The sequence below is a fragment of the Piliocolobus tephrosceles genome, chromosome 12, assembly GCF_002776525.5.
Source record: "Piliocolobus tephrosceles isolate RC106 chromosome 12, ASM277652v3, whole genome shotgun sequence".
Taxonomy (NCBI): domain Eukaryota; kingdom Metazoa; phylum Chordata; class Mammalia; order Primates; family Cercopithecidae; genus Piliocolobus; species Piliocolobus tephrosceles.
Genome location: NC_045445.1, coordinates 16,244,981 through 16,259,196, shown reverse-complemented (window position 1 = coordinate 16,259,196; position 14,216 = coordinate 16,244,981).

Below are 14,216 nucleotides of genomic sequence, written 5' to 3'. Positions count from 1 at the left end.
TACATCTAATTATGTGCAAACAATAAATAAAGATCATCTGCACAGGCTACATGGACTTTTGTACCGATCCAATATTTAGGAAGAAAGAGTAAAGGTAACCACATTGCTCTAGGTGTATAGAAAGGAGGTTTGTGAAGATAAATTTTAGTACAACCATGCATTAAGGCTGTGCTTGCTAAGTGCCACAATAGATGATTTAACTAAACTATATAAATCAAGAGAACATTTCACTTTTTTTTTAACTGAATGGAAGAAAAGGCTGGCTGTTTAATATGATTATTTTCATTTTGTCTATTCTGGTTTATATTATTAACCAACCCTGAAGCCTACTTGCTCCCAGCAGAGGGAGCTCAAAGACAAGTTGCCAAGCTGCAGTAACATGCAGGAGAATGGCGGCCTTTTGAGGGGTGTGGGGTAGGGGCTAGAGGTATGAGATTGTTCAAGAATGTACATCACTCGAAAAAAAGCCACCAAAATAATTGCCAAAAAGTGCATAGATGACATAAATGAAGTCAAGTTTGGGAATCTATTAAAAGGGTCATTTTTCAACACCCAAATTTACCCCTCCTACTTCATCTACTGATTAAAAATGAATTTAACAAGTTAATCATTACATCCTTTTCTTAACAAATGGAAGGAGTACCTAAGCAGTTTTGGAAACTTTCTACTTTATTCTTCTAACCATTGCTCAAAACAATCTTAAAATATCTGCACTTAGAGAATCCAATTAAATATTTTAAAATTAGGTTAAAGTTGATTTTATCACACAGTGATTTGCCTTCCATCTTTTAATGGTCATGTTTAATAATCCTCTTTATGTTAAGAGGCTTTTTTCCCTGCATATACATTTGCTCGAGCTTAATTCAAACAAACTGTGCGACAATATGTACACAGAGATCTAATTTGAGCCATTGTTTGTGAGTAGTTTGGTGTCTACTATAATCTGAATGTTTGTGCCTCCCAAAATTCATATGGTGATACTTAATTCCCAAGGCAGTAGTATTAAGATATCTAACCTTTGGAAGGTAATTAGGTCATCAAGGCAGAGCCCTCCTGAATTGGATTAGTGCCTTTATAAAAGAGGCCAGAAGGAGGCTGTTTGCTTTACTGCCATGTGAGGATGCGTGGAAGGTACCATCTATAAGGAATGAGTCCTCACCAGATACCAAATCTCCTGAAGCCTTGATGTTGGACTTTCCAGCCTCCAGAACTGTGAGCAATATATTTTTGTTTATAAATGACCCAGTCCAAAGCATTTTATTATCGCAGCCCCAAAGGACTAAGACAGTGTCCCACCTACATTCATGTATCAATTTATCCAACATATATTTATTGAATGCCTATGATATACTAGTTGCAATGATAAGATCGATGGACCCACTAGGGAATATGACAAAGAAACTTACAGTCTACTGGGTTCACAGGCAATAACCGATCCAACAAATAATATAATTTCAGAGAAATGCCATGAAGAAATTATGAGGATAATATGAAAGAGTGACTGGATGGGAGAGGGGGCATATCTCTCAGAGATGATAATATTAAACCAGAGATCTAAATAAGGAGAAGGCCATACAAGGATCTAGCTGTGTTTGGCAAACTTTTTCTCAAAGGGCTTGTGAGTCATATGATATTTGTCTCAACTTCTCAACTCTGCCACAAAAGCAGCAGCAGTCAGTAGTAAAAGAATGAGCATAGCTATGCTACAATAAAACTTTATTCACAAAAATAGATCCATGAAAGGGGAAACATCTTTCAGGCAAAGGGAATAGAAATTTAAAAGTCCAAAATCAGGAATAAGCTTGGCATTTTATAGGAACAAAAAGTCTGGTATGACTGGAGAATATTAAGCAAGGAAAGAATGAGACTAGCATATGTCAGAGAGATAAATACTGGGCAGGCCAGCTTGTAGTTTGTGGTAAGTTGTTTGAACTTTATTCTAAGTATAAAAGGATACTTTTGGAGAATATTAAGCAGGTTATTATTAACATAATTATTAACATAATCTGATGTGCATTTTAAAAGTTGAACTCTGACTGTTGTGTGGAAAGTAGATTTTAGGGAGGAAGAGTAGAAGTCAAAGAGTAGTTACTAGTTGGTTCTAATGAGAGGTGATGGCAGATTTGATTAGGATAATAATCAAAGTAGAGATAGGAGTAGAGATAGCAGTGGATGGACTCAGTGTGTGTGTTGGAGGTATAATCAATAGGAATCACTGATGGACAAGAAAGATAAAGAGGGAAATCCAGAGTTTTTAACTTGAGCCTCTAGGTAAATGGTGATACCATTTACTGAGTTGGGAGAGATTAAAAGAGAAGCAGTATTTGGGGGCAAGACAGAAACCATAAGTACTCTTTTGGATATAAGAAAGTTACCGTTGCCTATTAGATATTCAAAGAGGCAACTGGAGATATGAGACTGGAGCATGGAGCATACAGCAATTCTAGCAATATAACTTTAGGGGCCATTTATTAATAAAAAATATCAAGTCTAAACATATAACTTTTCAAGTCATTAGTTAACAGATAATATCAAAACCATTTAGTTAAATGTGCTCACCTAGGGACAGTGTATTGGACAGAGGAGATAAATGAAGATTGGTACCAAGTCTTGAGGTCCTCAATATTTAGAGTGTGAACACAGAAGAAGCATCAAAGGAAACTGCTTTCCTCATTGGCCATGAGGAAGAGTAGGAGAGTGTACCCTTACTGGAATTAAATGGAGAAATGTCCCAAGATGAGAGAGTAGCCAATAATCAATAGTGGTCAGTCAGTTTCAGCGACCAGCCAAGAAGGTAGCAAGCAGGGAAGCTGAAACCAGACAAAACCTGTTGGTGTTCCTCTTAAGCGGGAAAAATGTATAGTGTATCTAAGCACCAAATGATCACTCTACTTTAAAAAAATGTATTAGTTTGAACACTTTGGAGGCTGTGTTGTATACTCAACCTATGATGGTCTAAATATCCTAATTGTTCTCACATTTTTACCACAACGACAAGGAGCAGTTCTTTAGTTAGAGTATTCCCAGTGCTGTTTACTTCCGTTCTGGCCCCATCTTATCCAGTTTGCTTCTCAGTTTTCCAGTACCAATTCTAACGTAAAATGAAATAACACAAACGGTGATTTCCAAAATGGTGAGTCCAAAGTGCTGGACTGTTTGATGCTTCAGTTTCTTGAAGAAATGAAAAAAGGGAATCGGAGATCCACAGCAGGCATCAGAGAGATCCTTGGCAAGAAAGGAACACTATTCTGGATGTATGAAGAGACACAAAAAGTAAGACAGACCTGTTATTTTCCTGGCATCAGGAAAGATGCTCTTGGCAATGAAGAGCCATGGTTGTCTCTGAGAATTCCAGTCTCAGTGTCTTTACTGTTGCTGTGAGGTTCTGCCAATTGACACTTGCCTTTGCCTCCATATTAAATGGAATCACTGTGTCTGGGAAAAGAAAGCTGTCTAGTGCTCAAAAGAAATAATAAACTAGATGAAACAGAGAAATAGACAGTTGTTTGCAAAAGTTGTGTTTATGAAGGGAAAAAAATCTAATAATGATTTAAGTATTTTGGACTTTTCTATTCACACAAGATTGCTTTGAACGTTCATGTATCAGTTTTTCTGTGAACACATGCTTCTGGTTCTGTGGGATATAATAGTGAGAGTGGAATTGCTGAGTAATATGGTAACCTTATGTTTAACTGCTTGAGGAACTGCCAAACTGTTTTCCAGAGGGGATGTAGCAATGGACATTCCTGTCATCAATGTATGGGGATCCCAATTTCTCCACGTTCTAATCAACACTTCTTATTTTTCCATTTATTGTAATGATGATGATGAATCCCATCCTAATGAGTGTGAAATGGTCAGAGGAGCATCTGCCCTTGTGACAGTCCAGAGAACCTTTTGATTTTATGGTTTTCATTTATATTTCCTGATGACTATTGATGTTGAGCATCTATTCATGTGCTTATTGACTATTTGTATATCTTCTTAAAAATCTCTATTCAAATTTTTTGGTACATTTTAATAGGGTTGTTTATATTTTTCTTGTTGAGTTGTAAGAGTTCTTTATGTATTCTGGATACTAGACCCTTGTTAGGTATATATTTTGCAAATATTTTCTCCCTTTTTTAATTTTTTTTGAGATGGAGTTTTGCTCTTGTTGCCCAGGCTGGAGTGCAATGGTGCGATCCTGGCTCACCACAAGCTCCGCCTCCCGGGTTCAAGCAATTCTCCTGCCTCAGCCTCCCGAGTAGCTAGGATTACAAGCATACACCACCATGCCCAGCTAATTTTGTATTTTTAGTAGAGACGGGGTTTCTCCATGTTGGTCAGGCTGGTCTCGAGCTCCCGACCTCAGGTGATCTGCCTGCCTCAGCCTCCCAAAGTGCTAGGATTACAGGCGTGAGCCACCACATCTGAACTGTTTTCTCCCATTTTGTAGGCTGCATTTTTACTTTCTTAATAGTGTCCTTTTGAAGTGCAATTTTTGAAAAATTTGAGAAAGCCCATTTTATCTGTTTTTTCTTTTGTTACTTGCCCTTTTGTTGTCATATCTAAGAAACTGTTGCCAAATTTTAGGTCAAAAGATTTACTAGTATGTCTTCTTCTAAAAGATTTATAGTTTCAGCTCTTACATTTCAGTCTTTGATATATTTCGAGTTAATTTTACATATGGTGTAAGGTGGGTGTCCAAATTCATTCTTTTGCATATGGGTACTCAGTTGTCCCAGAGCCATTTGTTGAAAAGAGTATTATTTCCCTCACTAAGTGGTCTCCAGACCCTGGTCATAATCAATTTATTATAGATGAATGGGTTTATTTCTGGACTTTCAATTCTACTCCATTGATCTATATGTCTATACTTATGCCAGTGCCACAGTATTTTGATCATTACAATGAGCTGTAGCTCTAGCTTTGTAGTAAGTTTTGGCATCAGGAAATGTGAATCTTCTGACTTTATTCTTCTTGTTCAAAATTGTTTTGCTTATTCAGTGTCTCCCTTGAATTTCCCCAGGAATTTTAGAATCGGTTAGTACATTTTGCATTCCCACCAACAGTGTGCAAGGGTTTCAATTTCTTCATCTCCTAATCAACTGTTGTCTTTATTTCTTGGATAATAGCCATTCTGACAGGTGTAAAGTGATAGCTCATTGTGGTTTTGATTTGCATTTCCCTTATGATTATTGATGTTGAGAATTTTCTTATACACCTGTTGCCCATTTGTATGGGCTATGAAACATTTTGGAAAAATGATGGTAAATAACTGTTTTTGAACATCTAGAGTTTAAGGCTTTAATAAAACCAGAACATACTAGGACAAGAAGTCACTGGTACATCTTGTATTCCTTAGCCTATTTTTAAATCAGGTTATTAGACTTTTTTACTATTGAGTTGTATGAGTTCTTTATATGTTTTGAAGATTGACACCTTATTAGATATATGACATACAAATATTTTATTCCATTCCGTAGGGTGCCTTGTCACCATGTTGATTGTTTTCTTTGCTGTGCAGAAGCTTTTTAGTTTGATGTAGTCCCATTTGTTTATTTTGTTGCCAGTTGTTTTTGCTGTCACATCCATGAAATTATTTTCAAGACTAATGTCATGAAGCTTTTTCTTGAGTTTTCTTCTAGTTTTATAGTTTCAAGTCTTAATATTTAAGTAGTTAATCCATTTTGAATTGATTTTTGTGTATGGTATGAAATAAGGGTTCATTCTTATTTTGTTTTTTGTTTTTTGGGTTTTTTTGCATGTGGATATCCCATTTTTCCAACAACATTTGTTGAAGAGACTATCATTTCCCCGTTGTGTATTCTTGACACCCTTGTCAAAGATCAGTTGATCATATATACATGGATTTATTTCTGGCCTCTCTATTGTGTTCTATTGGTCTATACATCTGTCATTTTTTTTTTCTTTTTCTCTTTTCTTTCTTTCTTTCTTTCATCTTTCTTTTTCTTTCTTTCTCTCTTTCTTCTTCTTTATTTTTAGACAGGGTTTCACTCTGTCATCCAGACTGGAGTGCAGTGGCATGATCACAGCTCACTGAAGCCTGAACCCCTGGGTTTAAGTGATCCTCCCACATCAGCCTCCCAATTAGTATTATCATGCCCAGCTAATTTTTGTATTTTTGTAGAAACTGTGTTTTGCCATGTTGGCAGGCTGGTCTCAAACTCATGGGCTCAAGTGATCTGTCCACCTTGGTCTTTCAAAGGGCTGGGATTACAGGTGTGAGTTGCAGTGTCCAGCCTATATATATTTCTTTATGCCAGGAATGTACTGGTTTGATTAATGTAGCTTTGAAATTTATTTTGAAATCAGGAAGTATGATGCCTCTAGCTTTGTTCCTTTACAAATTTGTTTAGCTATTTATAGTCATTTATGATTAAATACGAATTGTCAAATTGTTTCAATTTCTGTGAAAAAATTCATTTGGGATTTATTAGGGATTATATTGAATCTGTAGATTACTTTGGGTAGTATGGACATTTTAACAATATTAAGTTTTCCAATTCATGAACATAAGATGTCTTTCCAACTGGAGGTTCCAAGATGGCCAAAAAGGAAGACCTCCAGTCTACAGCTCTCAGCATGAGCGATGCAGAAGATGGGTAATTTCTGCGTTTACAACTGAGGTAATGGATTCATCTCACTGGGGCTTGTCAGACAGTGGGTGCAGCCCATGGACCATGAGCTGAAGCACGGCAGGGTATTGCCTCATTTGGGAAGTGCAAGAGATCACAGAATTCCCTTTCCTAGCCAAGGGAAGCCATGACAGGTGGTACCTGGAAAATCGGGACACTCTCACCCTAATACTGTGCTTTACCAATGGTCTTAGTGAACGGCACACCAGGAGATTATATCCTGCGCCGGGCTGGGAGGGACCCATGTCCACAGAGCCTTGCTCACTGCTACCACAGCAGTCTGAGATCAAATTGCAAGGTGGCAGCGAGGCTGGGGGAGGGGCATCTGCCATCACTGAGGCTTGAGGAGGTAAACAAAGTGGCCAGGAAGTTCAAACTGGGTGGAGCACACCACAGCTCAAGGAGGACTGCCTGCCTCTGTAGACTCCACCTCTGGGGGCAGGGCATAGCTGAACAAAAGGCAGCAGAAATTTCTGCAGACTTAAACTTCCCTGTCTGACAGCTTTGAAGAGTAGTGCTTCTCCCAGCACGGAGTTTGAGATCTGAGAACGGACAGACTGCCTCCTCAAGTGGGTCCCTGACCCCCGAGTAGCCTAACTGGAAGGTACCTCGCAGTAGAGACCGACTGACACCTCATATGGCTGGGTGTCCTTCTGAGAGGAAGCTTCCAGGGGAAGGATCAGGAAGCAACATTTTCCATTCTGCAATATTTGTTGTTCTGCAGCATCTGCTGGTGACACCCAGGCAAACAGGGTCTGGAGTGGACTTCCAGCAAACTCCAACAGACCTACAGCTGAGGGTCCTGACTGTTAGAAGGAAAATTAACAAACAGAAAAGACATCCACACCAAAACCCCATCTGTATGTCACAATCATCAAAGACCAAAGGTAGATAAAACCACAAAAATGGGGAGAAACCAGAGCAGAAAAGCTGAAAATTCTAAAAACTAGAGGGCCTTGTCTCCTCCAAAGGAATGCAGCTCCTCACCAACAATGGAATAAAGCTGGATGGAGAATGACTTTGACGAGTTGAGAGAAAAAGGCTTTAGATGATTGGTAATAACAAACTTCTCCAAGCTAAAGGAGGATGTTTGAACCCACTGTGAAGAAGCTAAAAACCTTGAAAAAAGATTAGATGAATGGCTAACTAGAATAAACAGTGTAGAGAAGTCCTTACATGACGTGATGGAGCTGAAAACCATGCCATGAGTACTACGTGATGCATGCACAAGCTTCAGTAGCTGATTCAATCAAGGGGAAGAAAGGGTATCAGTGACTGAAGATCAAGTGAATGAAATGAAGCCAAAAGAGAAGTTTAGAGAAAACGAGTAGAAACAAAGCCTCCAAGAAATATGGGACTATGTGAAAACACCAAATCTACATCTGATCAGTGTTCCTGAAAGTGATGGAGAAAATGGAACCAAGTTGGAAAACACTCTTTAGGATATTATCCGGGAGTACTTCCCCAACCTAGCAATGCAGGCCAATGTTGAAATTCAGGAAAAACAGAGAATGCCACAAAGATATTCCTCAAGAAGAGCAACTCCAAGACACAAAATTGTCAGATTCACTAAAGTTGAAATGAAAGAAAAAATATTAAGGGCAGCCAGAGAGAAAGGTCAAGTTACCCACAAAGGGAAGCCCATCAGGCGAACAGCAGATCTCTTGGCAGAAACTCTACAAGCCAGAAGAGAGTAGGGGCCAATATTCAACATTCTTAAAGAAAAGAATTTTCAACCCAGAATTTCATATCGAGTCAAACTAAGTTTCATAAGTGAAGGAGAAATAAAATTCTTTACAGACCAGCAAATGCTGAGAGATTTTGTCACCACCAGGCCTGCCTCACAAGAGCTCCTAAAGGAAGCACTAAACATGGAAAGGAACAACCGGTACCAGCCACTGCAAAAACATGCCAAATTGCAAAGACCATCGATGCTAGGAAGAAATCTCACCAACTAATAAGCAAAATAACCGGCTAACAATCATAATGACAGGATCAAATTCACAAATAACAGTATTAATCTTAAATGTAAATGGGCTAAATGCTCCAATTAAAAGATACAGACTGGCAAATCAGATAAAGAGTCAAGACTCATTGGTGTGCTGTATTCAGGAGACCCATCTCATGTGCAGAGACACTCATAGACTCAAAATAAAGGGATGGAGGAAGATCTACCAAGCAAATGGAAAACAAAAAAAACAGGGGTTGCAATCCTAGTCTCTGATAAAACGGACTTTAAACTAACAAAGATCAAAAGAGACAAAGAAGGCCATTACATAATGGTAAAGGGATCAATTCAACAAGAAGAGCTAACTAACCTAAATATATATGCACCCAATACAGGAGCACCCAGATTCATAAAGCAAGCCCTGAGAGACCTACAAAGAGACTTAGAGTCCCACACAATAATAATGGGAGACTTTAACACCCCACTGTCAACATTAGACAGGTCAATGAGATAGAAAGTTAACAAGGATATCCAGGAATTGAACTCAGCTCTGCACCAAGGGGACCTAATAGACATCTATAGAGCTCTCCACCTCTAATCAACAGAATATACTTTCTTCTCAGTACCACATCACACTTATTCCAAAATTGACCACATAGTTGGAAGTAAAGCACTCCTCAGCAAATGTAAAATAACAGAAATATAACAAACGGTCTCTCAGATCACAGTGCAATCAAACTAGAACTCAAGATTAAGAAACTCACTCACAACTGCTCAATGACCTGGAAACTGAACAACCTGCTCCTGAATGACTACTGGGTACAGAACGAAATGAAAGCAGAAATAAAGATGTTCTTTAAAACCAATCAGAACAAAGACACAACAACTCAGAATCTCTGGGACACATTTAAAGCAGAGTGTAGAGGGAAATTTATAGCACTAAATGCCCACAAGAGAAAGCAGGAAAGATCTAAAATTCACATCCTAATATCACAATTAAAAGAACTAGAGAAGCAAGAGCAAACACATTCAAAGACTAGCAGAAGGCAAGAAATAACTAAGATCAGAGCAGAACTGAAGGAGATAGAGACACAAAAAACCCTTCAAAAAATCAATGAACCCAGGAGCTCGTTTTTTGAAGAGATCAACAAAATGGATAGACCACTAGCAAGACTAAGAAAGAAGAAAAGAGAGAAGAATCAAATAAACGCAATAAAAACTGATAAAGGGGATATCACCACTGATCCCACAGAAATACAAACTACCATCAGATAATACTATAAACATCTCTATGCAAATAAACTAGAAAATCTAGAAGAAATGGATAATTTCCTGGACACACAAACTCTCCCAAGACTGAACCAGGAAGAAGTTGAATCCATGAATAGACCAATAACAGGCGCCTAAATTGAGGCTATAATTAATAGCCTACCAACCAGAAAAAGTTCAGGACCAGACAGATTCACAGCTGAATTCTACCAGAGGAACAAAGAGGAGCTGGTACCATTACTTCTGAAACTATTCCAACAAATAGAAAAAGAGGGAATCCTCCCTAACTCATTTTATGAGGACTGTATCATCCTGATACCAAAACCTGGCAGAGACAAAACAAAAAAAGAGAATTTTAGACCAATATCCCTGATAAGCATGGATGCAAAAATCCTCAATAAAATACTAGCAAACCGAGTCTAGACGCACATCAAAAAGCTTATCCACCAAGATCAAGTTGGCTTCAATCCTGGGATGCAAGGCTGGTTCAGCATATGCAAATCAATAAACATAATCCATCGTATACACAGAACCAAAGACAAAAACCACATGATTATCTCAATAGGTGCAGAAAAGGCCTTCAACAAAATTCAACAGTCCTTCATGATAAAAACTCTCAATAAACTAGGTATTGATGGGACGTATCTCAAAATAATAAGATCTATTTATAACAAACTCACAGTCAATATCATACTGAATGAGCAAAAACTGGAAGCATTCCCTTTGAAAACTGGCACAAGAGAAGGATGCCCTCTCTCACCACTCCTATTCAACATAGTGTTGAAAGTTCTGCCCAGGGCAATCAGGCAAGAAAAATAAATAAAGGGTATTCAACTAGGAAAAGAAGAAGTCAAATTGTCCCTGTTTGCCGATGACATGATTGTATATTTAGAAATTCCCATTGTCTCTGCCCAAAATCTCCTTAAGCTGATAAGCAACTTCAGCAAAGTCTCTGGATACAAAATCAATGTGCAAAAATCACAAGCATTCTCATACAGCAAGAACAGACAAACAGAGAGCCAAATCATGAGTGAACTCCCATTCACAATTGCTTTAAAGAGAATAAAATACCTAGGAATCCAACTTACAAGGGATGTGAAGGACCTCTTCAAGGAGAACTACAAACCACTGCTCAACAAAATAAAGGAGGACACAAACAAATGGAAGAACATTCCAAGCTCATGGATAGGAAGAATCAATATCGTGAAAATGGCCATACTGCCCAAGGTAATCTATAGATTCAATGCCATCCCCATTAAGCTACCAATGACTTTCTTCACAGAATTGGAAAAAACTACTTTAAAGTTCATATGAAACCAGAAAAAGAGCCTGCATTCCCAAGAGAATCCTACGCCCAAAGAACAAAGCTGGAGGCATCATGCTACCTGACTTCAAACTATACTACAAGGCTACAGTAACCAAAACAGCATGGTACTGGTACCAAAACAGAGATATAGACCAATGAAACAGAACAGAGCCCTCAGAAGTAATATCACACATCTACAACCATCTGATCTTTGACAAACCTGACAAAAACAGGAAATGGGGAAAGGATTCCCCATTTAATAAATGGTACTGGGAAAACTGGCTAGCCATACGTAGAAAGCTGAAACTGTATCCCTGCCCTTCACCTTATACAAAAATTAATTCAAGATGGATTAAAGACTTAAATGTTAGACCTAAAACCATAAAACCCCTGGAAGAAAACCTAGGCAATACCATTCAGGACATAGGCATGGGCAAGGACTTCATGTCTAAAACACCAAAAGCAATGGCAACAAAAACCAAAATTGACAAATGAGATCTAATTAAACTAAAGAGGTTCTGCACAGCAAAGGAAACTTCCATCAGCATGAACAGGCAACCTACAGAATGGGAGAAAAGTTTGGCAATCTACCCATCTGACAAAGGACTAATATCCAGAATCTATGAAGAATTTAAACAAATTTACAAGAAAAAAAATCAAACAACCCCATCAAAAAGTGGGCAAAGGATATGAACAGACACTTCTCAAAAGAAGACATTTATGCAGCCAACAGACACATGAAAAAATGCTCATCATCACTGGCCATTAGAGAAATGCAAATCAAAACCAAAATGAGATACCATCTCACTCCAGTTAGAATGGTGATCATTAAAAAGTCAGGAAACAACAGGTGCTGGAGAGGTTGTGGAGAAATAGGAACACTTTTACACTGCTGGTGGGTCTGTAAACTAGTTCAACCATCGTGGAAGACAGTGCGGCGATTCCTCAAGGATCTAGAACTAGAAATACTATTTGACCCAGCCATCCCATTACTGGGTATATACCCAAAGGATTATAAACCATGCTGCTATAAAGACACATGCACACGTATGTTTATTTTGGCACTATTCGCAATAGCAAAGACTTGGAACCAACCCAAATGTCCATCAATGATAGACTGCATTAAGAAAATGTGGCACACATACACCATGGAATACTATGCAACCATAAAAAAGGATGAGTTCATGTCCTTTATAGGACCTGGGTGAAGCTGAAACCATCATTCTGAGCAAACTTTCGCAAGGACAGAAACCAAACACTGCATGTTCTCATTCATAGGTGGGAATTGAACAATGAGAACACTCGGACACAGGGTGGGGAACATCACACACTAGGGCCTGTCGTGGAGTGGGGGCAGGGAGGAGGGATAGCATTAGGAGATATACCTAATGTAAATGACGAGTTAATGGGTGCAGCACACCAACACCACACATTTATACATATGTAACAAACCTGCATGTTGTGCACATGTACCCTAGAACTTAAAGTATAATTAAAATAAATAAATAAAAATAAAATAAATAAAAAAGATGTCTTTCCATTTATTTCTGTCTTTTTAAATTTCTTTCATGAAAGTTTTGTAGTTTTATTTGTATAAGCCTTTCATTTCATCAGTTTATTCCTAAATATGTTATTCTTTTTGGTGCTATTGTAAATGGGATTGCCTTTCTAATTTCCTTGTAAGAGAGTGTGTTGTTAGTGTATAAAAACACAACTGATTTTTGTATGTTGATTTCGTATCCTGCAACTTTGCTGAATTTGTTTATTAGTTTTAACAGATTTTTTAATGGAGTGTAGAATTTTCTATGTATAAGATCATGTAGTCTTCAAAAAGGGACAAAATTATTTCTTTCCTTCTGATTTGGATGTGTTTTATTCACTTATTTTCCTTGCCTGATTGCTTTGGCTAGGACTTCTAATAAAAGTGGTGACAGTGAGCACCCTTGTCTTATTTTTAATTTAAGAAGTAAAGTTTTCAGTCTGAGCTACTCTTCCAAGGATCAGTTACACAGATGAACTAAGGACAGTTGTGAATAAAACCCATGCTGCTCCCTCTTATGCTAGTGCTGGGAATGTCACCAGGGGAATGTCAACTTTCAGTTTCAAGACTGAGCTGGGGATCATGACATGTGGTATTAAAATGCCACGATTCTCACTGTTCGTATTGAGATTCAGAGTTTTTTGTTGAGTAAGTGCTCTCTGGGTTGCTGCAGGCTTTTGGTTAGGTTCCAGAGTTCTTAAAGGCTTTACTCTGCCAAGTTCACCCAGTTGTTAAATAATTTTTATAGTGGAATGAGCTTTGGAGTTCCTTTTCCCTACATTTTCACTGGTATCACACTTCTTAATTTTTCATATTATAATTGATGCAAGACATTAGAGTCACATCTTACTTGGAACTAGTTCAAATATCTTCCCGTGGAGTCTTTCCCATGTAAACTGACCTAGCCTAAACAGAGTCTACTTTAGCCATAAAGTTCATTTAGATTTCCCTTAAATAAAGACTTACTATTCTTCTGGCAGCCCCCAGACTATGACTGATCGTGACCGGGACCTGATCATTTCCTTCCAACATGAGACTTTTCTAATGTATCCATTCCTCCAAAACAGGGTTCGTGTTGGAACGTAATATAAATAAGATTGACTAAAAATGACAGGCCAACATTACGGAGATCTCACAGGCTAGACAGAAGTCTAGTAAAATCTCACAGGCTAGACAGAAGTCTAGGCTTACTATGTAGGCAATAGTAGGTTACTGCAAACTTTAAGTTTTATAATATAATTCTTTTTATAATACAATAAAAATTGCACTTATGGCTATTATGGGGGTGTGTTTTCTGGATCTCCCTTTAAGAAAGAACCTGTCACTCAGCTATAAAGAACGCATTTATCTGACAACCTCCACCAATTTGCTTAAACCAATTTGCTCAAAGACAGCAAATGTCTTTCTCATGGTCACACAAAAAGCTAGTTGCCAAGCTGTGGTTGAAATCAAAGTCCTCCTGATTTCACAGAGCTCCCCCTTTCTATTTTTGTGGTAACCATACTGGATGTG